Here is a 24,879-nt window from a genome sequence, read left to right as displayed (position 1 = left end):
ATAGCCTGCACTGCTCAGCTGAAGTTTGCTTATTCTATAAAGTGTTTGCTAGAAAAGCATATTTTCATTTAATTCATGCTAACATCCTTAAAACCAAAGGTCAAAAACAAGGAAACAACAGCTTAACTGTAGTTAAGTAGGTCTTGGATGGAACCCAGAGTTGACAAGAACCAGAATCTTCACAAAAGTAACAGATACTTCAGCTTTTGCATTCTATTTAATTAAACACGATTTTTATGAGAATCAGTTTACATAGAAAGATTTTTTAAAAACTGAACCTGATTTTGAATAAAACCTGAATCAAACAAAGTGTTTGATCAGATCTTCAGCTAATGTATTTTTAAGCTGTAAAAACATTTGTTTGCATATGAATGAATATTTGTACTGCAGATGTTCCACACCTGTTTGCATTTTGCAGAAGGACAGTTGCTTTTACATGTTTTTATCTCAATCACAGCACAGAGAAAACTCAGATCTAGAACTCCTCTCTCATTTCAGGGCAATTATGATTGAAGTCCACATCATGTGGTTTTCTTCTTCTTCATTCAAAGCAAACACTTTTTTCTTTTTCAATTTTGTTATAGGTCTTCAAAGTAGAATAGCTTGTCATAGACTTTTAAATTCTCCTGTACTGACTTAGAATCAGTGACAGCAAGATTTACTGCATAAAACAAAACTTGATTTCTGTATAAGCATTAAGGGAAATTATAGTTTTATTTTACTGCATCATCAAGGAAGTGTTTACACTTAAAATCAACATTATATTACTTTTCACCCTTTGGATGACAAGTCAATTACCTCTTGTCCCCTTTCACCTCTCATTTCCCTCACCAGCAGTTCTTTGAAACTTTTAATACAATATTTTTCTAATATTTCACTTGTGAATCTCAAGTTCAGGTTGCAATCTCAGCACAAGCAGCAGCTCTGCCTGAGCACTCCCATACATTTTTTCTTCCTTCCCACAGTCACTCCCTGTATTACCAAATGTAATGGATGTTTGACAGCTACCTTGAAGGACTACATAACCAAAACGTAGCTCAAAAATCCAAACAAACCAAAACCAAACAAAGTTTAGAAATAAAGAAACATGATAACAAGAACTGTCCTTCTCCTCATAACGAGAAACAATTACAGAAACACAATCAATGCAGGATGCTGACCATAACAGGCAGGAATAATATTGTCCAGGGGGGTGCCAAGAATCACTTGGAACAAGCCATTTTTGCTTCTTGGCAGAACCACCCTTTAAGAAAAAAGGCCATGCCTACAATCAGCAACTTCCCAGAGATGACTTGTGGTGGTAGCTATCCAGATTACCTCTGCGTGGACCCAATCCAAAGCTCATTACTGGCAACAGGCTTTTGAAACAGCCCTGTTACATTTTTTTTCCACAATGGAAAAACACTGTGTTTAATTGATAGACTGGAAAGAATCTTCAACACTTTGAAGTCCGGGATTAACAAGAGAAAAGGACATAATGTTTGCCTTTGGCTTGGCAAGCAATACCTTGGGAAAAAAAAACCTCTGTGATGTAAAAATGATGCAATTTATATAGTGCTCAATATAGTGAAGGTACATCAGAACATACATTTACAATTAAAGGTATGGAGATAGCAAAATTGCCAGTTGCTCCATTTTAGCAATACAATTTAGTTAGATTTTACCAACAAATCTTTTAAGGAGAAGCAAAAATGGAGTTGAAAAAATGAAACATTGTAATTAAAACAATTTAATCTGAATTTATTTTAGCAGCATCCTTACAATTGTGTACAGACAGCATCAGCAGAATAATTTAATATAAAATAGAATATTCAAAATCCTGTAATTTCACTATTTTATTGTTTTAGGACTACATAATCTATTCAAAACAAACACTGTGATTTTCTTCAGGAAAGTGGCCATATTTGAAGGAACTAGGACTTTCAGTAGCACTTCAGGCACAGGACAGTGGTGGAGTAAGCAGCTGATCCACATAAAAGCTGTTTTGCTTACTTAGTTTTCAGTGGGGTCAAGTCACCGAATTAGTTTGCAGTTTAAACATATCATGTCAGTACAGAGCCAGGAAAAATGTATGACAAAGCTGGGAGTACTGGAGTCTTATACCGGAGTTTCATTTAAACTGAAGTTTCATTATTCAATGTACAAGTAAGTAATATTAAATATAGAGAAGTATTTTCAATTGACACAAAATAATGACTTCAAACCCAAAACATGTCTAAATAAAAATAATATACAAACCCACATCTCAGAAATTAAGGAATTTATCTCCTTCAGGAGGTTGTCTTTCCTGGACAGCATAATCTACAATCAGTGTTGTCATGCAGTGGAGGAAGTAACCGTGCTCCATCACACCCAGCAATCTCTCTCTGCCAAGGGAACCATGTGCATTAGGAAATGCTACCCCCTATCGTCTGACTAGTCTGAACAGCTACATCTCCTTAAAACAATCATTTTCAAGGGTTAACTCTGCTTTTCTTGGAAATTACTACATTAATCATAAGCCTTCTTTTTACTCATCAACTTAGTCCTTCACTACAGCACTTTGACCCTGGCTTTCCCTCTTACTGGTTCCTCCAATAGGAAAGCAAGCCAGAGCCTGAAAAACAATTATTACTTCAAATAACTGTCTTTTTAAAGTTCTGCATAAAAGTTTAAATTCTTTTTTGTCCACTAGTAAGTACTACTTCAAATCCTTACACATTCTTTTACCTGTTGTCTTCCCACTCCCATCCATTTCCAAACCCTGAAAACTATTTCAAAGATTTTATATTTAAATGTCTTTCCTAAAAAGCTGAAGCAGAAGGATCTGAACACATAAAAATGCTATTGCAAAAGAAACTAGACAGTGATCTTTGAGCACACAAAAGGTGTCCCTTCCCCATAAACAAGGAAAAAGAAAAGAGGGAAAGAATATTCTTTCTGCCAGAGTCCCTGCTTAAGAAAAGCTCCAAAACTCACTTTAGGAGTTAAGGATCATGCCAGCAGGATATTAGATTTAAAAGGAAAATTACTTTTTCAGCTTATTCTACATTTAAACTGGTAAGTTAGACTTGGCTTACAGCATATAGAATGAAAGAAACACAAAGGAAGAAGAGAAAGATTGTCAGGACAAAGCACAAAGTATGATACAGTCTGAGGAGCAAGTGGTAGGGAACATCAAGTGGAAAACATGAGGTATAAGACCTTTGTACCCTAATTTAATTTAGAGCTGGAGTTCATGTTAACACCTCTGATTTTCTTTGAAAAGAAACTGAAATTTTAATTCCCCTACAATCTTTTTGCCTTCTAACCTCTGTTTCTAGCTCTTTTGGGTAGAAAACAAGAATTGAGTAGATCTTAGAAAAAAAGCCCCAACCATTTAAGGGTGATTTTGATTAAATACAATACTGATATGTCAGTTTGAGAATGTCCACACTGCAACTTTTATGTATCACTACCTTCAAACAAACAGTGTGACAGGTCTTTTTCAATCACTGCTTAAGGATGGAAGTACTGCAGTGTATTATTGCACTATTTAAGCTTCCCTCAAGCTAGCAGTACAGCTGAAGAATATGACAATGCCCTTCTGACCTTGGTCTGAACACAAGACATTGATGATGTGATGTAATGACAGAATTTGTTTACTGACACCATAATGTAAAGTATGAAATACAGGCTGTCAGAAATACAATCAACAGAATATTCCATCCTTGCCCTCCAGATGATTTCCAAGGCAGGGAGAGTAAACAGCCTTCTCCCAGCTTTCTTAGTTTCCACAGCTGAGAGTGTAGGATGTTTACAGTACCTGTCACTCAGAGCTCCCCAGAACAGACCAAATGTCAGCAGACCTAGCACTGACTTCATCACTGACTGCTGGAAACATGCAGATGTCAAGAAATGGGAGGAAAAAATCCATACCCATGACCATATGAATCCAAATCAGTTTTAAGTCCTTTGTGAACAAGTTGGAGGGTCTAAGAAAGAAGTTCAAAGCTTCAGCATCTCCAGAGGACAGCCAGTATTATTGCCACCATGGTACTGCAAGGCTTACTGCCAGTTCACTCCAAAGTACTCTTGCATGTCCTGAAGTTGAGCCTGCAGAAAACAGAGAATACACCATTTTAATGAGTGCACACTGCAAAAAAATGGTCTTTGCATTCTACAAGTAAGAGCTGTCATGTAATTTCCAAAGCACTGGAAGCTTTTAACACGATTTAAAACTGATATTTAGAGTGCTGGCTCACAGAATGCCTACACTATCTAGCTTATTTTTAATTAACAGAGGAATGACAGTTCAGAAACAGTTTTGAATACTGTGAGGAAAAGAATGCTTTTAAAGATACAGCTTGGTAAATTGAAGAGCTTGATTAAATAACAACATGTGGCTGATAACAGCAGTCTAGGTACATTTGAGATTATACTTTCCACTCAGAAACATTTTAAGTATTCAGTTTCCTTGAAGGCATAATCTCTAAGAGGTAAAAAAGCCCCAAACAAAATAAAGTTAAAAAAAAAGATAATCCAATCAGAAAAAAGAAAAAAATTTCTCACATAGAACAAAAGTCAAAATCCTCAGACGAGAAAAAGATGCCACATAAACAGGTTTAAGTGCAATGTAAGTAAAACTTTGGGACAAGATTATTAATAGTCTGCTTTAAAAAACAATGCACGTGCAAAAAAAAATATTCAAGTGACCAGGGACCTGAATTGTGTTACAAAAACACAGCAATGTACTTCAAAAAAAGTTCATCTACTATTGAAAAGGTAGAGGAGCTTTAGTTGAGTGCACAGCCCATAGAAGGGCTGCCCCAATACCAGTACAGTACTCATCATCACATGAACACCATTTATAGCACAGTACATTGGCCAGCTTTCTGAGGAAACAGCTGCTCTGTGGGCATGAAGTAAGCTTCATTTGGACCAAAGTAACTACACAGTTTTCTCCTCTACCATTATCTACGTATCATTCCAGTGATTCTTAGAATCAGGATAGATATCCAAAAGCCAGTGTCTGGAGGGAATAGATTTGGTCAGGAAACAGAGCAGCAGTAGGAGGGGAAAGAAGGGGACTATGCAATTGTCCATTGCTTGACCATTCATAAGGAGGCCTGGAGATGTGCAGGAGGCTCAAAAGTTGCAATAGATCTGAAGGCACAGATTGTCTTTACTTTCTAGTCTGCTACAAAAGAATACAGACTGCAAGGCCAGAGGTGGCACAAATTTTAAGAACTAAAAGTTTTCTTTCTTGAGCTGTCTGTCCTCAATAAATCATCTGGTCAGCAGTTAAACAACCTATGCTAGTTGTCCACTAGTAAGATGCATTTTTCCTAACTTCACTGCTTTTACATGTCAGTGGGGTCTGTGGGTTGGATCTCTCTGTAGGGCATACAGTAGAAGAGGAAAATCCCTGTCTTCAGTCAAGCAGCCACACCAATCAGATTGCCAGGTAGCCCTGCTAGATAGAAACAGCCTGGCATTGGCTCAATGATGAATCCAGCAGTAGAAACAAAAGCATAAAGTGCAGAAATAAAATCATGGAGCTGTTCTCTCAGAGCAAGGAAAATGGGAACATCTCAGAATAATCAAGGTGTAAACATCTCAGTAAGTAATCTAATCCCAGGTCTTCCTGGAGGCAGAGCCAGTTTTGAAATCCCACATGAACTGCTGCAAGAGACCTTATATCTCTCATTCAAGATTTGCAGATGAAATATGATTTGCAGAAGGCACTTTGGCTCTTTACAAGAGAAAGCTGAAAAATAATATTGTGGTAGTCTCTGATGGAATTTACCACAGTACGCTCAATCTTTAGTTGACAGGTATCTGATATTTCTTTGCTAACAGATCCTATTTTGATCCTGTAAGAGCTATGATGACTATTTTTTATATTTAAAACATCAATCATGACATCATCTTGATGTGCATCTTTTATTAACATTGGTTAGAATTGCTATTTACAATTACTTTTTCAGTACAATTCAAATTTCAGGGCTTAAGATCAGACAGCTGACTTAGAAAATATTAACTTACTTTACATTCTAACATTAGAACAGTTCTTCCAAGTTTAATACCATAGAATTCCATAGAACAATAATTCCATAGAACAAAAAAATGACCCATTTCTAATAATCTAGTATGTCCCCAATACAAAAACCCCACACAACTATGTAAATTCAGAAAGCACTGATATTTTATTTGCTAAAAAGTAAGTAGAAGAAAAAAAACCACCCAAACTGTCTATAACAGGAAAAAATTCTGCTTTCAAAACAAGCCTATGAATTACTGGAGCTGTGGGCCTCATATCTAAGCTGTAATAGGCAACATACTGTCAGCACACAGAGAAGAAAACTTGTCAAGGCAAACAATGCAGTGACAAGGAAATACTCAAAACATGTGAAGCAAAAAGAATCTGGAGTTTCAGAACAAGAAAAAATCAAAATAAAACCTAAGTAACATATTATGGTCTCACAGAATCCTAAACTTCTAAGACTTTTTATATATTCTTCAGCTTTAGCATTTAAATGAATAAGACAAGTGACTTAGGAGTTTAAGTCAGTTTTGCATATATATGTCAGATGTGCCTCTGAAAGGTGCACCAGGTAACTTCAAACAATTCAAGGAAATCTTCTGGCAAGAACTTCATTTATGCTCAACACAGAAATTCCTATTCTAAAGGGCCTACAGTAAAAACAAATGACAGAAGAACATGACAACAATTGAATGATGACTTTAAATACAGGTCCTCTGTATTTCTACTGCTTCTCTATTGAAGCTGCCTTTGACTTCCATATTGTTCCAGGTGGCTCCCTTTTTACCAGTACTTTTGTAGTCAAAGATGCATCTAAGGTGATGTACCTGAGGAGGATAAGAAGCTACACAGATCACGCCCCTTGCCAAGAGAGATGCCTACCACAGTTCCTTGTCTGTGTCTAGGTACCCAGACACAGCAACCTGCCTGCCCCAGCTTCCACTGCAAAGCATGTAGGTGAAAAAGAAATACAGCTGGTGATTGGCCAGCAAGCCTTGCACAAAGCCAGGCTAAAATCCTTCCCCTGAAGGGTCTAAGGGAAGGCACTACTTGCACCAACAGCCACACAAGCAGTCATGGTCTCAGCAAAGCTATCACAAAAGTAAGGATTAAGTACTGAAAAAAGTTTTCTCCCTCAGATCTCCAAGAGGCAAGGTGTTAGTGACATAGCCATTTACCTGATGCTAAAACCTGTTTTGTCCCTCCCTTGTCTTCACTCTCCTACACTTAAGGGATGTGACTGTAAAATGTAGTAGAGTTATGTCAGAGGCAGCTGCTAAAAGAATGCAGTGCAGCAACAAACTAACAACCTAAAACTAAAGCACCGCCCTGCCATCACCTGGAAAAAAGACTGTGAGTTGCCCAGTAAATGCCACACCATAAAGAAAATGTAGTCATTAATTTGCTTTTATTTTACAATTAAGCACAAAAGGGAAAGATTGAAAAAAAAAGTATTCTCCTTCCTTTGTAGCAAGTTTAAACATTTAATTTCTGGTAATGACAATAAGTTGGGTGCCAACATGCATCCAAAAAATTACTCACTGCTCCCCTTAGAGAATACTTGTTATAGCCAGAACCACTCAATTATATCACCCAATGGCAGAGGACCATAAAATAAAGAAAAATTACCCTGTCTGCACACAGGAAGAAAATTATATATAGTGTAAGGTTTAATGCCCTTACAGGCTTGTAAGATGAGCTGACTTTATGCTACATTCTGTGTGCTCATGGCCTTCTAAAAAAGCTAACCATTCTTCTCTGCATCAAGCACACCATGAAAATGGGGGCAAATATCACTGAACATTATAAATATTTTGCCATTAGCAAAACTAATGATGCACTATTTATATAGGAAGGCCTCTTACACTGTCTTTCACAAAAATTCAAAAGTGTCTCAAAACCTTCCTCAAAATCCATAATGCACACAGGGAAGGCTAACCTGCCTACATAAAGGCTTACCTGACCCACCTGCAGTGACCCACTTGAGGGGCAAAATACTTGTGCTGAATCCCCCTTCTGAATACAGACAACTTAAAAGGAGCAGGGTCAGGGAAGACTGCAAGCTATTTAAAACTCTTCCTTCTTTGCCTGGTGAAATCCTGGAGACTTTGTGGTCTTCACATTTGGAGATATTCCTAACTTATCCCCCTCACTGAGCAGTGCCCCTCAAGAAGCAGCGACTATGTAGTGTAATAGCTCTGTCAGTTTGAAGTAAGAACTGAGATTTGGACTTGGAAAGGAGCAGTCAGTGTCAGGCATCCTTAGAGTTTAGCTAGAGTCTGGTGGAACCCCTTCCTAAGCCTCCATCTCTGTGTGGTAACCACGAAAACTACAAACCTCTCACTACTGCTGTTCTCCTACATGAAGAACAATTTCTCTCAAAATTGCCAAGCGTTCTTTCTCACCTGCCCATTCCTGGAAAGCCACACAGTTCCAGTGAATACCTTTTGATCCTGGTAACAATGATTTGTTATCAACTTTCTCAAAAAAAAAAAAACCCTGGCATGTTTCTAAGATTACTTCAAGTCCATGACAGTGAATTCTGTTTTTCCCCATCTTAAACATTTTGTGTTCCACTTCAGAAACATGTATTTTTATATATATGGGTAAAGAGGAGCCCTGGAGTCTCTGTCTGATGGGGAAGACCTAAAAATGGAGGCAGATCTCAGCGTTCTCCTTCAGCTCTCCTTTCAGCTTCAAAGAAAGAAAACTATCTCATTCATTTTCTTCACGAGCCCTGCAACTATGTGAAGAGAAAGGAAGAAAACAAAATAATGTTTCCTTTTCCATATAACTGCTATAAGACTCACAAAAAATCTGAAAACAAAGTCAATACATTTTTAAACTAGGTGAAAGAAAGAGTAGTTTAATTTTAAAATTAAAATTAAATTTAAATTTAGTTTAGTTTTAAACTTTTTGCTTCTGAGAGTCAGAAGCAAGACAGTGGGAAAGGAACAGCCGCGACACACAAGCTACAAAATAAGGTGGAACAGTCCAAAACACAAGCAGGCATATTCTAGACAGGGAATTAATTGGCCCACCTTTGAATGAAAAGTATTTCAAATACTTTATAAATATATAAACTGCCACCAGATGTCAGTACAGCCTAGAGAATTGCTAGTACAACCCCCTGCTCCAGGCTGATAAGGATATTTCTTTAACTCCCCCCTGCTGTCCCGGTAAACATATCCAGCCCTGCTGCAAATCCTGAATGGAAAAAAATCACACACAATAGATCTCATTTGCACATTATCAACATGAACAAAACCCAATAAAGGTGTAAGAGTGGGCCTAAACATTGTATGCCTCAGGACAAGAAGACCAGCTTGATACTAAATAATCTATAATTAAGGTTCAATGCCCTCCTCTCTCATGCTCATCAGATTCTCTAGCAACGAGTCGTGGCCTCACACATTCACATTCCCTCTGTTCCTAAATAGTCTCCTTAGATTATGCTGCAAAGTGACAGGGAATATTTAGCAATGAGGTTGCTAAGCTAAATAAAGCTTTTCTGCAAAACAAGCATTACCATGTCTGTCCTTGTGCTGCAGCACAAGCTCTCCCCACATTCTCCCCATCTCTGATTTTTTACAAGAGCTGCAAAGGAAAGAGTTTCCAGAGCATCCTCGGCTGAGGTGATTTTGCTTTGAAATTTCTAACAGCAGACTTTATCTAACTTCTTCATGCAAATAAATATATAAATCTATGATTTCTTTATGGTAGAAATTAGTTTCAGCAAGACGTGTGGCATATAAACATTTTTTCTGCTCCATGTCCAAATTCAGTTACAAACTTCACTCCTAAAGCTATTAACTAGACAGGTTTCACAGGCTATTTGAAGAGCAGGCCTTACTTCAGACCATTAGTGTACAGGTTAAAAACAATCAAAAAAGGAAAGAAAGCACTCTCCCACGCCAAACATAATTTATGTTATTTAGTCTCAGCAAGAATTTTCAGCTTTGCGAGTTTATAGATTGAGCTTCTTGTCCTACCACAATCAACAAGTCTTACTTTGAAGCAAAAATCTGTATTAAGAGAACACCAGAAACTGTTGAAATCAAGAAGAGAATTGTTAAGTGACTAAGAAACCTAAGTTAAAATTTTTGCTTGGCACAGACCTACTCAACATTAGTGACATTGTGATTTCCATTTTGTGAGAAATAGCGTTCAGGTAAGCAAAGCAACATACATTGACCTGTGGAAATTTACATCAGGAAAACTTGCTTGCATAAGAGTAATACAGCAAATGTTTATAATTTTAATACTGGCTTATTGCATGGTCTTACAAAATCTCTGATTTTCTTACTAAATGCAATCAACCCGGTGCATGTATCTTAAGCCCAATGCAAAAAACTTTAAAAATTATATAATTAAAAGAAATTTGGTGAGTTAAAAACCATGAACAAAAAATTAACTTTTTTAGGCCAATGGTTTGGAAAAGAACCTACTGAAATATTTATCTTGCCTAATAGGGCCATTTCAGCACAGCTCTGAGGTTTGAGCTTCAGTTTTAACCATACCGCACTCTTGGATTTCCTTTGTACAATTTCGTATATCAGGCTGAATAAAATTGAGAGAGCAATAGAAATACAGATAAAGATTTTTTCTGAGCATTTATTTTTGGGATATTAATATAAAAAATAGAAATAAAAAGCAGAGAGGCAGCACCCTGAAAGCCATGTACTTTTGAAGGGGAGATGGAGTACAAACTGCCTGTAAGTTGAGCAGCAGCAAATGCAAAAAAAAGAATGTGAAGTAAAGTAAATCTCTTCACAGGAAACCCTCAAACCACTTAAAGTAGAGCACCTCTTAATTTCATACCTAAACTAAGCCTTGGAACCTCCCTTCAATTCAGGTGAGCTTTGTAGTCTGAGAAGTTTCTCCTGGAGGAGCCTAATCACTGACTTAAGAGGCAAGGCAAGCTTAGTTGCAGACCTGACTAAGTGCTTAATTAAATAGAAAAACCATAAGCATGTTTCACCTTGCTTTTGAGTTTTATTAGGAAACCTTTCACAATTCCTATTTTGTTCCATACAACTGCACGTCTTTGTCAGGTTAAAACAAGAGGTAATTTATGCGTACTCTCTAAATTGGAATTCTTAATTCCTGAGTCTTGGCTCTAATTGTAACAAGGACCCTTGAGGCTCATAATTTCTGTTAACTTCCCTCCCTCAAATTCCCTACACGTAAACACTTGTTTCTACAACAGCTCTTCTGCAGGTCATTTCCCCCTCACTTTCTGCACATTCAAAAAATGCAAAAACCCAACCCAAGTGTCTCAGTTTTACACGTGTCACTTGCTCAGACCGAGTGTGCTATGTCCAGATGATAAGCACTATTCCAGTTACTCTCTATTCAGGAAATCTCAAGAACATTACCAGCATTGAGAGTACATGACTCAACTGCCAGCTTGCACACTATGCCAGAAAAATAGAATAGCTGGCTCCTTTCACCTAAGAAACATAACTCCTTCAAAATCAAAGTTATAAGAACACAAAGAACTTCAGATTCTGCAGAAGCAGAACTGCTAAGATGCACTTAAAAAGTTACTGAAAGTTCAGATCAGCAGCAAAACTTGAGTGGAAAGAATCTTACAGTCAGTTACTACTTAGCACAACCTAATTTTCTAAAATCTTTCAAAGCGTGCCCTTGAGTATTCAAAGGGGGTTTTGGATTTTTCTCTACATTACCTAAATTATGTGCAACTATCTTCCAGCATTTCCTCTGCACCCACCAAGCAGTTAGCTCTACTGCTGAATGCACTATGGCAAATGGCATTCAAGCTGTGAGGCTTTGAGAGAGGCTGGCATTTCAATAGTTACAGGGCCCTGCAGATGGAGAATGGTGGACATTGTTTTCCTCAATGGAAAAAGTTCTAGTGGAAATTACCAGCCTGAAATGCTGTCATTTCTACATGGACAAGTAGGAATAATATTTGGGACTATGCTTGAAATACTCACACATTTAATTTTTCTTGCCAATGCAGGCTTAAGAGTTCTATTACATTCACAAGTAAGAATTAAGCAATGCAGGAAGCATTTCCTATTGCCAGTGTCTTATGGCTGCTATAACCATGTTTAAATATTAATGTTGGTTCATTTGTTTTTGAAGACATCCCCTTTTCAATGACTTACAAATAAGTTTAAAGGCAAAGTATGACTTACTATAGAATTTTCATCCTTTAATTATTTTGCCTCTTAGATTACTCAGTTCTTCTTTAAATACCCATATCTCCATTTCTTCTCTAAGCACAGTAGTTGCTTAAAGTTTCACTTTCCTATTTCCATCCCAGATCTTCTTCAGGTTAACTTAACAAACAGTGCTCTTGCCAAAGTCTAAAGATATTTGCACTACTCCATCCCTGTGTGTTTTGAGTTACCAATCTTTTCTGTGAGAGTCTAGAATTGGGTCTTCTATTCTGCTACCCTCCTTCTTCCTTCCTTATCAGAAGATATTCTATTTGTTTTTAGAGTGGGGATCCTTAAAAGGTCTTCTGCACATTCAATCTGGGTGGTTTACTTTGCAATTAAAAAAAATCCCATCCCCTTTGTGAACACGGTCCAGACTCTGTGTCCAATGGAACCCATGAAATCTTTCTTCATCTCCCTAACACTTCAAGAAAAATACTTCCAACTCCACAGACCTAGCCAAACATCCAAGCTTGCGAATTATTTATGCATAAAATCTAAGTTTAAGTCCTTTCAACTGATCCTTACATTTCCAGCCCATCCAGGCAACTCTGTCTTCCACGTTCTCTTTAACATGGTACTCTCCAGTGAAGTAAAGGCCAAAACCTTGCTGTAACGGGAACAGATTTAGAAAATTATTGCCAGAAAGAAGACTCTAAGAATCCTTATATCCTCTTAGGGGCACCTGTCCCTTCTCAGCTGAATCAAACAGCAGCTATTGTCATGGTCTAGGCCTGTCAAGATCTGCAACCTTCCTTGCCCTTAGTAAACCTTCTTCTCTACCTCCAGTACCACACGAGGACAGACTCAGCACTCCACATTACAGCTTCTGTGACAGCTCATTCATGCTTTCTTCCTCACTGTGTCTTAAGAGAAATGAAATCTCCGCCCTCACAGCCTCCCTCAGAGCCCTCCTCTTCACACTGTCTACATGCAGCAGTCCCACCAGCGCTGCCTCGCCGCGTGATCCACCCATGCAGGGGCAGGTTCAGATACACACTGATCCAGAACTGTGCCAGGGACCTCACAGAAATCACGGTGCTCAGCCCCACCACTGAAATATGCTGCAGTCACACTGAACACCTGACTGGCAACTTATGAAGTCATTTAACCCATTTTTGGCTAAGGCTGACTAATTAGCAACGTCAAAGAAAAATTTGAGAGAAAAGAACAGGCATTACTTGAAGCAGCTATGCTGAAACTAAACAATTTTTTTTTTAGCAATAAAATCACTACTTGAGCCTGAAGACAGTAAAAAAAGCCTCACCTGAACATACCTTCTTTTCTCCTAAATAGTCAGTAAACTCAAAACTTCTTTTGTAATATTTTAGTAAGACTCATCACTATGGTATGTGAGCAACCCAAAGAAGATCAAGTTGCTCATCTGTATTAAACAATAGTTGCTGCAGGTTGAAAACAAGCAGGGCTTCAGTTGTACAGAAACTCAGCTGAGGTTTCTGTTTGGCAAAGACGATGTATTTGAAACAAGGCATGGACCCAGATTCCATTTGATATGGTTCTTCCTGATGCATAGATTTCAGGTAAATTCAATAGCTCCTCTCCTTCCCCTCCATGGAACAAAAAACTTTTCCCTCTGTCTGCTAACGGGATTAAATGTCACATTTAAATTTCATCAAACTCCACTTTGTTCTCCAACCCCTCCTCTGAATTAGCAGGCTGCTGCTGAAGCAGGCACAGCTTCTCCTCCTCGTTAACATCATGGACACGCTGTGGCAGGGATCCAAGCTCTGCCTCCCTGCAGAGGATATAGCTTCTGTGGAAGTGAACAATCTCCAGCAAAAGCTTAACACATCGTCCCATTTCCTCTGCTGGAAGGGAGTCTCCCAGCTCTGAACAGAGTCCTGGAGCCAGCCCACAGACAGTGTTTACAGAAACAGCAACATCACCAATAGGACAGATTTGGATCCAGCAGGATTTTTTTTCCATGAAAAAGTAGTAAATTAGGCATCAGTCAAATGCTGATACATTTTTTTTAGCTATTTCATATGGAGGCTTCCTGAAAAACCACATCTTTTTTACTGTGGTTAAAGGAAATCTTATGCTGAACAAAGGAACTGAGAGGTAGCAATTTAGCAGCAGTTCTATATTTCCATCCCCACCTGTCCTCTTGCTGCCTAACTTCCATATGTGCACATGAGGGGCCTACGTCATGCCAGTAGAAAATAAAGGTACACTTTTTTTTCTTGTGGGATTTGCATTTTCTAAATGCACTCAAAACTTTAGACTACCCAGACTTTGTGAAAATACAAAGTCAGACTACCTAAACTATTTACAAAAGTTCTGGACCATCTGTAATTCTTCCTACGTGGACTTGGACAATCTTATTTAATTAGAATCAACCTTTCACCACTTAGCATGCTGCTAAGTATTAGTCTATTTTTATTTTATTTATTTTAAGGAAGTGGAACAATACAGTGATCATCAAAAATAGTACATCAAATAGTACATGCTGTACCCTGTACTTAAACAAATAAATACAGAAAACTATAATCCAAGGGTAGGATATATAAATATAAACTTTCATTTTCACAGAGTTCATGAGAATTACAACCTTTGGAAAACCCAGTCCATCTGGTAATTGAAGTGGTTTCAATCTCACAGTTACTAACACAGGAATGGAGCAAAAAGCTGCTCTCAGCATGCATTTTGCCAACAAATCAAACTTGTCACATCATATGGTCAGTGTATAAGACAAGGCAAATAGGCACAAGAGAAAAAGGCACCACATTTTTTCTTGTTCCTACCTCACTTCCAGTCCTACAACCTGCCTGGTGACTATGAGAGACACAGCTGATATGAAGCAAGAAGCAAAGAAGTGTCAGTTAGAGAAAATGTGAAAATCCAGGCTCCATCCAAGAAGCAAGAAACTCAAGGGTCAGCTGCATTAGATAAGGGCAGAGACAGGCTCCAGCACATGAATTTTTTAAGCAAATGGCTTGGCAACAGAAATAATATCTTAAAAAGTTTCTGTGCCCAATGCCTCCCACATTGAAGCTGCAAAATCTCATCCTGTTCCCCTCTTCAGGGCTGTGAATCGTGCTAACATGGAATGGTGCTACTCACATCCAGATCTTCTCTCTGTACAAAAATTTAGCAGGCTACTTCTAAAAAATCTAATTTGCAAGAAATCTCGTCTAGACCCAACCAAACAGTGGACAGAGGCTTCATTTTCTTTCACAAGTCTTAAACCACCAGGAAATCTAAACTGCTGCACAGGAAACAGTAAGGTAAAATACAATTTAAATAAATAAAGCAACTGCATACAGTTCTGCCTGTGCACTTTCTGGCAAAAGATGAGGGCAGGCAGCTAGTATTTCAGACAGACCCCATAATACTTCCTGACCAAGCTAAGTGAAAGCCTGCCAAGTATTAAAGGGAGAAGAAAGGGATGCAAGCAGCTCGGGTACTTCCTTCCTAGAGATATTTTTTACCAGCGCTGCAATTCTATGGGTCTTACTGAGGGAACTGATGTGTTAGGCAAAGTTCAGCAACATCCTGATTTTATCTTCTGTTCTGAACACAAACCCAGAGAGGGCTGATGGCAAGTGGCACACAGGCTGTTTGTCAGGAGGCTATGTAAAATAGTGAGAACACCTCGTGATGTTGATTAAAAAACCATGATGACTACTTTCCCTCCCAGCCTGACGTATGTTTCTAGCTAGACATACTCTACTTTCTCTTCAAGGCTGCAGCAACTGACCTTTGCCTGCCCACAGCCCCAGTGGGCTGCACAAACTTCACTGAGGTTACCACGGGATGGTATCAGAAATGATTCTGCCATCACCATTAGACACTTCAGCAGAGGTCAAAGTCCAAATTTTAGAATCATAGTAATATATACATCCTCTTAACAGCAAAAAATCTGTCCCGATGCTGCTCATGCCCATGCAAGGAAACTTTGTTCCCTAGAGCTCTGTGAAGTGACACCTCCCGCCAACACAAGAGCGGTGCCAAGACATGCTAAAACGGGAACCAAAGAGGAAATTGAAAGTTAAGTCGAGTTCAGATTTTAATTTTTTTAAGCAAAAAAGTCCGTCATTCTGAAGTGGTAAATGTGAAAGTGAAGATTAAATGATGTTCAATTTTATGTCACATGTCTTCAAATTCTTTGGAAAGGTAAAAAGTTGACACAAATCTTCTGCATTAGAATTTATTGTAACAGTCATTTCTGTGAGAAGATCTGAAACCACACACCTCATTTTCTAAAATGCAAATATTTCGCTCCTTGTTTAAAGTGTCTGGAGGCTTAAAATAACAGCAGATATAAATCACAGTTAAAACCTATAATATATACTAGCCTCAAAGCATAGTTGCATTCAAGATACATTAGTTATATTTCAGCTCAAAGAAAGGTTTGAAATTATGTCCCAACATCTGATATTTCTCTGCTAAGCGGAGAAAACTAGTTCCACAAACCCATTCCAGCAAATTAAAGACTATTAGCAACATAAGCCAAAATGCAATCAAATCAAAGTGATGATTTAATGCTTATAATGAAAACTAGAGGATATATCTTCAGATTTTCTTTTCAGTAGAAAACTGATACTCTGCAAGATATTCCATAAGAGTTCAAGAAATTCAGTGCAAACTATTTCTCAATACATGATGGCTGTCACAACTGATTTTAGTTCATGATGCAATTTTAGCACATCCTGTTTCTACTCATATACTTCACACAACAGGTCTGCTGCAACCACAGAAACACCTTCAAAAAATTAAAAACTACTTCTAAAGCAAAAGTGCTTTATCTGTATGTGTTCTACTAGGAACTGCTGAATCTCTAGGAAGAAAGATACCTCACCAGAATCCAAAACAGTCAGCCGACATTCTACACATGCAATTAGGAGCATTTTCTTGTTCTATAGCTTTCATGGAGGAGAATACCTATGACACTACCTTTAAGTCAATACCCCCAGCAAGTGCGGTCTGTCATGAGTTCAGAAAACCTCTCTGCAAGAGCAGCACTGACAATGGTATGACCAAGTCTAATCACCTGTGTCCCATGGTGTCAGAGTAAAGGCCACAAGTCTGAAGGATTTAAAGCACCAATACCCTTTCTGGAAATATTTTAAATCTGTTTCAGCTATGAGTCAATGAGTACACTTACAAAGTCAAGAGGAGCTGCAGACAATAAGCACTTGTGAACACAAGGCAAACTGTGTGCATCTCAAGGAGAGTACCAAAGCAAGGATACCTAAGCTTCAGCCCACTGTGCTACCACCTTCACAAACATCAAAGACTCAGTTGGTGGTTTTCTCCACATACGTAACCACAGAAAAGTGGGAGACAGGCTTAGACCTGAGTCCAGCCAACATTAGTGCAAGGAAGATGTTTTTCATACCTTTATTAAATGCTTGCAGCTTTTTGCCTGTGTCTTAAGAGAAGCACTTATACCTTCTTCCCCTCAATGTATGTCCACTAGGCAGTGTAAGTGCTGAACCAGTCTTACATCAGTGATACTGACAGAAGATTTGAAACATTCCAAAAAAATACTGCTCTCATAAGCAGCAACTCCAAAATGCCTGAGGCAAAAATGTGTCAAGTTCTGAATCTTAATTATTCAAACTCTGTACTGAAACACTCACGTTCTCCTTTTCCTAAAGCTACCACTTTAATTCCATTTTACTAATGCGAAAAACCTGCAGATCTTCCTCATGAGGAGAATGCTCAGATTAGGAAACTTGCATGCTTTTTTCACTATGGGTTTGCATCTCCTTTACAATCGGATTTTCAGCTCAGCACACATACATGGAAGGAAATGTAACAGAAAGAAAAAGATCTTTTAACAAAGCTGCTATCTGCAGTCAGTTCCTCCCAGGAATGAAACACCCAACCTTCCAGGACAGCACCAGATATATTTGTATAAAATATCTTTGTGATAGAAATGAACAAAAGAACAACAAGGCTTCTTTACAGATTTCCTCATACAAGACATGAAATCCTTCTGTATAGATAGTTGCTATGGTGCAGACTTAAGGGAAAAAAGAGGGGAGATCAGACTTCTTGTTTACAGGTTTCCAATATGCTCCACTTGATCCATCTTGAAATTGAAACCCCTTAGCTTCCTGTCTTAAGGCTGTCAGACAGCAGAGAATAAACACAGTGTTAGCAACTTCACAAAGCCCCCACATGTTCTACACAGAGCTACAGAAAAATATCCACGTGGATTAGGCAACAGACAGGAGAGACAATATAGTTCCAAAGAGAACAGAAGCCACACTAAATCCTGAAAGACTTATTCAAGGGAAAAGAGACTTACTCTAGGAATGAAATGCCAGATTATCTCTGAACATTGTCAACACTTCACTACAATGTAACACTGCATGGATCTATCTAAAAACACACCATTTTGACATTCTCGGGCAAAATCCTGATTCTTCTGAGAACTACTTACACAGGTTTTATCCCAACAGGTATGCCTGTCTATTTACAGATTCAAGAAGAATAAGACAAAGACACTTAGGGTAGGATTAAACTTGCAGTGAGACACCTAAACCATGCAGTCCTCTACAGTCAAAATGCCTACAGGGAGATTCAGCTTACTCTACAGCAGACATTTGGGGTCTAATTAAGGTACCTAGACATAGGTGAGTGCTGTCAGTTCAAATGTCCCATCAGTTTGACCTCTGTTCCAGCCGCCTCCCCTGTAAACCTTGATTCCATCAGCATTATGCAATTTTTACCAATGCTTCAGAGATCCTAGCTAGCACCTAGTTCAGGCATGTGACCAGAGGGCTACTGTCCAGGCCCCAATGACCCTACCAAGGACATCTTCACCAGCTACAAACACAGATAGCATAGAAACTTGGGGCAAAAGTAGAAAATTTAAACATCCTTCATCAGTCAGATGCAACAGAATGCATCCTTTACTCTTTTGATAATTGATAAGAATATAGCTATCACTTGTTGACTATTCCACTGCTCTTTACTGTGGTTTGGGGGCTATGCAAGCGATTTAGCCTTTGCAGTTACTTCTTTAGGGTCCCATGTTTTAAAGGAGCTACCAAATGTAATTTCTTCTCTAGATCCCTTAGTCACTTACCAGAAGATTAGACCAGAACATTTTGCCAAAACCTTCTATTTAATCTGTCTGCATGAACTGCCTTAACCAGCTTTTTTTCAGTATGGTGTAAAAAACCCACTCATACAGAACAGGTGAGTTCTCCCATTCAGTCACGGACCAGTCTGGTTCAGTCATATATTGTGCTTCCACTAAACATCCAGGGTGAGGTAGAAGCAACTACCTGATCCAGAATAATTCCAAGGTTTGGGAAATAAATGATGCAGTGTTTATTAAAAAAGTACAAAAATCCCTTCATGGACAGAGATGCCTTTAAAGACCTCCAGAGGGAGACCCTGTCTAATTTTTAGCATTTAAATTGCTTTGAACATCCATCTTAGGCATCACCAGTGACACCACCAGCATCTTGCTACAGCCTGAATATTCAGCTTAGTCAGATCAGGACTTCAAAACTCAATAATAAATAGAAAAGGAAACAACGCCATGACAACTTTCGAATTCTATGGCAGTTTTCTCTCTCTCTTTAGACTGCCATTTATTTATCCCCTGCCCCCAGTGGTTCTGTTTGCCTTAATCTATTTCTCTTCCTTTATCTGCTTACTGTTTGCACAAAGTGTAAAAGTATTAGTTTCCATTTTGTCACATATGCCTGGAAAATTTAACTAATGCCCCAAACCATTTACTCCCCCCACTGTCAGCAAACAGCCTAAACTGAAACAGTAGCATCTAATCTGTGTTTGTGCTACCACAAGCACCACTGGAAATTTGAAGAAAAAAATAATACACTGGAGGGTACTGGCCTAGACTTCTTTCCATTCTTTTTTGTTCTTCTATCTTCTGAGATTTGTTCCACGGGAAGATATTAATCTGCTGGCTGTCAACCCAGAAGCCCTCCTGACTGTGCTCTGCTGACAGGAATCAGACCTTCACTAAGGCCAGACTGGGACAGAACAACTACTAAGTTTTACATAGTGGAGAAAGCATTGCCTCTTCCTATTTACAGGCACACTTTCCCATTTTTTTAACACGCATCAGAATTATTCTGCTAATGTAGCTATATTCCATTTCTCACATTTTAGAGATAAGGGATGCTGTGCAAGAAAGGCTTCCAAGTGCTTCTATAGCTATATTCCTTACACACAATCCACCCAATAGTAAGAATATTTAGGAGATTCACATAGTTCCCATGGAGAGAGAGCTGAGATCTTGTCAGATTCTATTCCAAATCCACTGAAAACAGAACAACTTTTGCCAAGTCAATTTTGGCAAGTGTTTCTAGCATTATCCTGTCTTGCCAAACAGCATTTAGATTTTGCTGGACTTATTTACTTGTTCAGTATTCTCAGAGAAGTGGAACTATTTGTTGCTGGAGAGAATTTGGCTTACTTTGAAGACCTGGAACAACATTTAAAAGATGTATCAGAGATTGACTAACTTAGGAATTTGATCTGTTAACCTCAGCTCATAGCAATAGAGCATGCTCAGTGTTACAAGTAATCCATAGCGCAGCTACTTCAGGTCTGAGACCAGCCAACTCCCTTGAACTCTAAAATGCCACTTTTAACATGCTGGTTTTATATGGCCAAGTTCTATCCCTCTCAAAAATACCATCCAATACAAGCTGTAAGATGATGCTGACAATTCTCTTTAGGGGTCAAAAGACCACAACCATGTTTTATGGAAAAAAACCCCAACCAATTAGCATTCTTTGCTGACTGCATGGAGATGAATCCTCTGAAGGCTTGATTTTCAGGAGACACCAAGCATCCAGTCTCTCTCTCAGACACAAAGGTACATCTCTTTAGGACACCCTAACTTAAAGGCTGATCCCTCTCACACTGTTGTCCACACACTCACTCCCCACAGAGCTGGTCAGTGCTCTGCTTCCACCCTGTCAGTGAGGCATGCAGGAATGCTTTTGATCAGATGCATCAGAGGTACACTGGTGACATATTTTGCCTGACAGAGTCATGCTCTACTGCTCAACACAGAAAATTGACTGAAAATATTTAAGTATTTCAAAAATGTTACCTGCAGCACTTGTTTTCAAGCTTTTGGTACTGTTTCTCCCATGCTTATCCATTCCACATTTTCAGCTTTACTAGCTTATTTTTTCTTTTTTCTCTTTTTTTTTTTTTTCTTTGCTAAGCCAGATATTCATTCTTCATGCCTCCCTCTATTCCCCCATCTCCTGACACTGCCCACTGCATTGCAATAGACAGCAACCTTGCCTTCCCTTTTCCAAAACAGAAGCTATGTACTAGGTTATAGCCACGGTTCACCTATCCTCTAAGCACACACTGCCTTGAAAAAAGTACAAAATACCACTTAGTCTTATATAGTGTCACTTTTCTAACTCCTCACTGTTAATAATATAATTATAATTCAGCCTGGAGGATATGTAAACATTCCCTACACTTCTGGTTTCTAAATGTGTACATGGATGTATTTTGGTGGCATTCAAGGTGACAGATACCACCTTGCTTCCTAAGAGATACAACCAACCTACCATATGACCCATTCGCATTTTCATTGTACCTTCCCAATACTTAATTCACTTGCAAGCTAACAGGGATACCTGAGGATTTCTCTAGAGAAAAAAAAAAAAAAGAGAAAAAAAGAATCAAAGCCTACCACTCTCCAGCCCAGGGAAAGATACCACTCAGTGACTATTCTTCATCAATAGTTTTAAATCTGTTGACCAGATACATCACATCTAGACTTTTTACTATTTCAATTTTTTATATCAGGATGCTTGGGCTGCCAAATCCACTATCATGGAATATATCATAAAGGCTAGTGTTTGTATGAAGCTATCAATCTGCCTGATTTAACATGAAATAAAATCAATTCACAATGTAACAAGTGAGTTCCATTTCCTGGTAGGACCTACTCAACTTACCTACTTTGGTCCAAGTCCTACTTCAGTATTTCTGTCAAAAACCTCGTCTAGCTGTCTATATGTCTATGTTGACCATGTCAACCAAGTCCATAAGCAGTTGTAAACTCTACTCACCCAGTTAAGTCCTGGTATTAATAATTTTATTTAGTTTCCATCTGTAATTTGGAGTACACTAATTTTAGATTACCAATCCACACAGTTTTTTATATTACCGCTCTCCAATTCCTTGATACAAGTTACTGGCATCTTCTAAACTATGTCTTATTTTAATAGCTGTTGTTAAACATTCTCGTGGATTGCTAAAGCTGAAAGAATGCCATCAACATTTGTATCTGACTACGCCCCAGCTTTTTAATCACAAGCCTGACAAGGATATAGAGTATTGTCTTTAAGCACTACTATATAATTTTGACTTCTACCTGATCCTGAGCACCAACTTTAAAATCCTTTTGTGTCTAATAAAAGTCTTTCTTTCTTTTTCTGACTGTCCAGCTGTCCTGCCTCCATCCATGACATTTTCTTACTAATTTTATACATTGCTTCATTATCTGCTAATTTATATTCATGGAATAAAAGCTGACAGACATCTATTTAGGGATTTCTTGTGGCAGGAGGAAAGGAAAGAATATTTTAAAGCACCGTTTCCACCTCTATTCTCAGACATTTTATCTTTGCTATCTCCCTTGATTATGGATTTTTCCATGACTAGTAAGATTTTTGTAAGCCATTCAAAAGTGCTACACTTTTTCAGTTCATATTTCATCTTTCCCCTTGTGTTGTTCAAAAGCTTTCTACCTTTTGAATTTTTTCCTTTGAGGAAAAAATATTGAATTCATCTGACTACAAACGGACTTCTCTGAGCACAGATGGGTACACCTGAGGTCGCTATCCCAGATTGACTTTGAAGCTAAGGGAGAGAAACAAGCAGAGCAATTGGGGACAAGTTATCCCATTCCTAAATGTGTATCTAAAATAAAACATGTAAAATTGCCATGTAAAAGGGTCTCTCCTTATTAATTAATGCAAGCCTAGAACAGTGCAGCTCAGATATATTTAACTGCAGCACAGCTGTAATAAGTTCAACAATATGAATGCATATCACAGGTATTTCCTACCAATTTGCATTAACAATTAGAATCCCACAGAGTATTCAAAGGCAATGACAACCACTCTAACCCACTATGGGACAGAGAAACTGCATTTCCAGTGGACTTCCACCTTAAGACACAACCATGCTTATTTTTAGAATGTTAATAATTCCTATCAGTTTCTTTGTGAAGAAGCTCATATATTCATAAAATAAGCATTTCTGAGGCACTTCACTGACTCACAGATACCTGTATTATCGACCTGTCAACGGCTGCCACCTTTGCTAAGAGCTGAACACCTGCAGGGTCACAGCCCTGGGCCTCATCTAAGAAGCTCTGCAGAATATATACAGCCATTTCAAGTAAGTCTGACCTGTGTCTTTCAAGTATTTCTGAAGATGCTTCTGCACATTCAAGTTTCTCTAAGAAGAGCTGGAGAAGGTTTAGCAGCTAGGACACTGCTAACTCTGCAGAGCCATGCTCCTTTATATGCTTTTCCCTCTGCTCCTAGTTGGGTCCTGCCCTTGCCCTGTAAATCTAGGATCTAAGCCAGTTTCTTTGCTTTCACTGCATTACACAGAAGCTCCAATTACTGGCTGGAATATCTCAAGGAACACCACTACTCAAACAAAAGATCAAAACCCCTCATAGCAGGTATGATTTCAAGGAGATAGCAGGTAAAGCCTGTGTCTCACACAGGCTTTCTGCCATTTCATCGCTGATTAGTTTAAGTTGTCAAAAACCCTTCTGTACGTTTTGAAAACCTTTCAGGATGTTGATGAGGAACATTTATAGTTAGAGAATTAACTACTGTCTGAATCCCAGAATCACATCAGATATCTAGAAAGGCTTTAAGGTTACATAGCTTTTAACAATCAAAATAGAGGAACTTCAAAGATCATTCTAGCCTCCATAAATTAAATTGCTGACACACTAATAAGATCCTTGCTCTAAAGGAACAGCAGTATTTGTACCTAATGCAGGTAAGTATTCAGCTGCTTTATTTTTTAAGCCCCTGATTTCTGAGCAAGAGCTTCAGATAAGTACATATTCCATTGAATAATGTCATCAACTACAGGCAGAATGCTAGCAACTAATTGTATTAAGAAATTCTAGAACACAAGGCTGGTTTACCCTGCACGGCATGCACGTCTAGGCAATGGGTAGGAAAAACCCAGGCCATCTGCACAGCTTCCTTTGCCTCTTTCTTCTCCTCCTCCCATGAGGAGTGTGTGTATACACATATGCACACACACACTAATAAAAATACAAGGGACAGTATATCAGCCTTGTAGAGTAAAACTTCTTACTACAGTTAGTTTCAAGCATACATATAAAAATATATATATAAAGGAACATTAAGGATACACAAAGTTGTTAAGCAGAATGGTGAAAATCTTTCTGGAGGAAGTAAAATGTTTTCAACTGCTCTGCAGAACAAAGCAGTTTCCCCAGAAAGAAGCACACATCAGAAATGCAGCTATCAACTCTGCAAAGTCAACACTGCAATATGAAAATATGAATCCTATTCTCTAAGTATACAGAAAGTGAGGAGGGCAAGGGGAAAAAAGAGTACTATACACAGTACTGTAAGAACATCTGTTAACAGCCTATGGCCTTCAGCAGAGTGCACAAACACTTCCCAAATCTTTTAC

The 24,879-nt window shown here is 38.5% G+C and overlaps 1 long non-coding RNA gene across 1 annotated transcript in view; it reads right to left on the bottom strand.

Annotated features, from left to right (window-relative positions):
- Positions 1-2,106: 2,106 nt before the first annotated feature.
- The window catches only part of LOC128938817 (uncharacterized), a 38,562-nt gene continuing 15,789 nt past the window's right edge, over positions 2,107-24,879 (bottom strand). Inside the window, exon 3 of the long non-coding RNA XR_008483189.1 lies at positions 2,107-4,074. This is a non-coding gene — a long non-coding RNA (uncharacterized LOC128938817). The remainder of the gene's footprint in view (positions 4,075-24,879) is intronic.

Source organism: Melozone crissalis, unplaced genomic scaffold, assembly GCF_028551555.1.
Source record: "Melozone crissalis strain CALT ecotype California unplaced genomic scaffold, PUWL_Pcris_2 ptg000027l_1, whole genome shotgun sequence".
In the NCBI taxonomy this organism is placed as follows: Eukaryota; Metazoa; Chordata; class Aves; order Passeriformes; family Passerellidae; genus Melozone; species Melozone crissalis.
The sequence above is the reverse complement of the archived record's forward strand: the minus strand, read 5'-3'. Positions and strand labels throughout refer to the sequence as shown.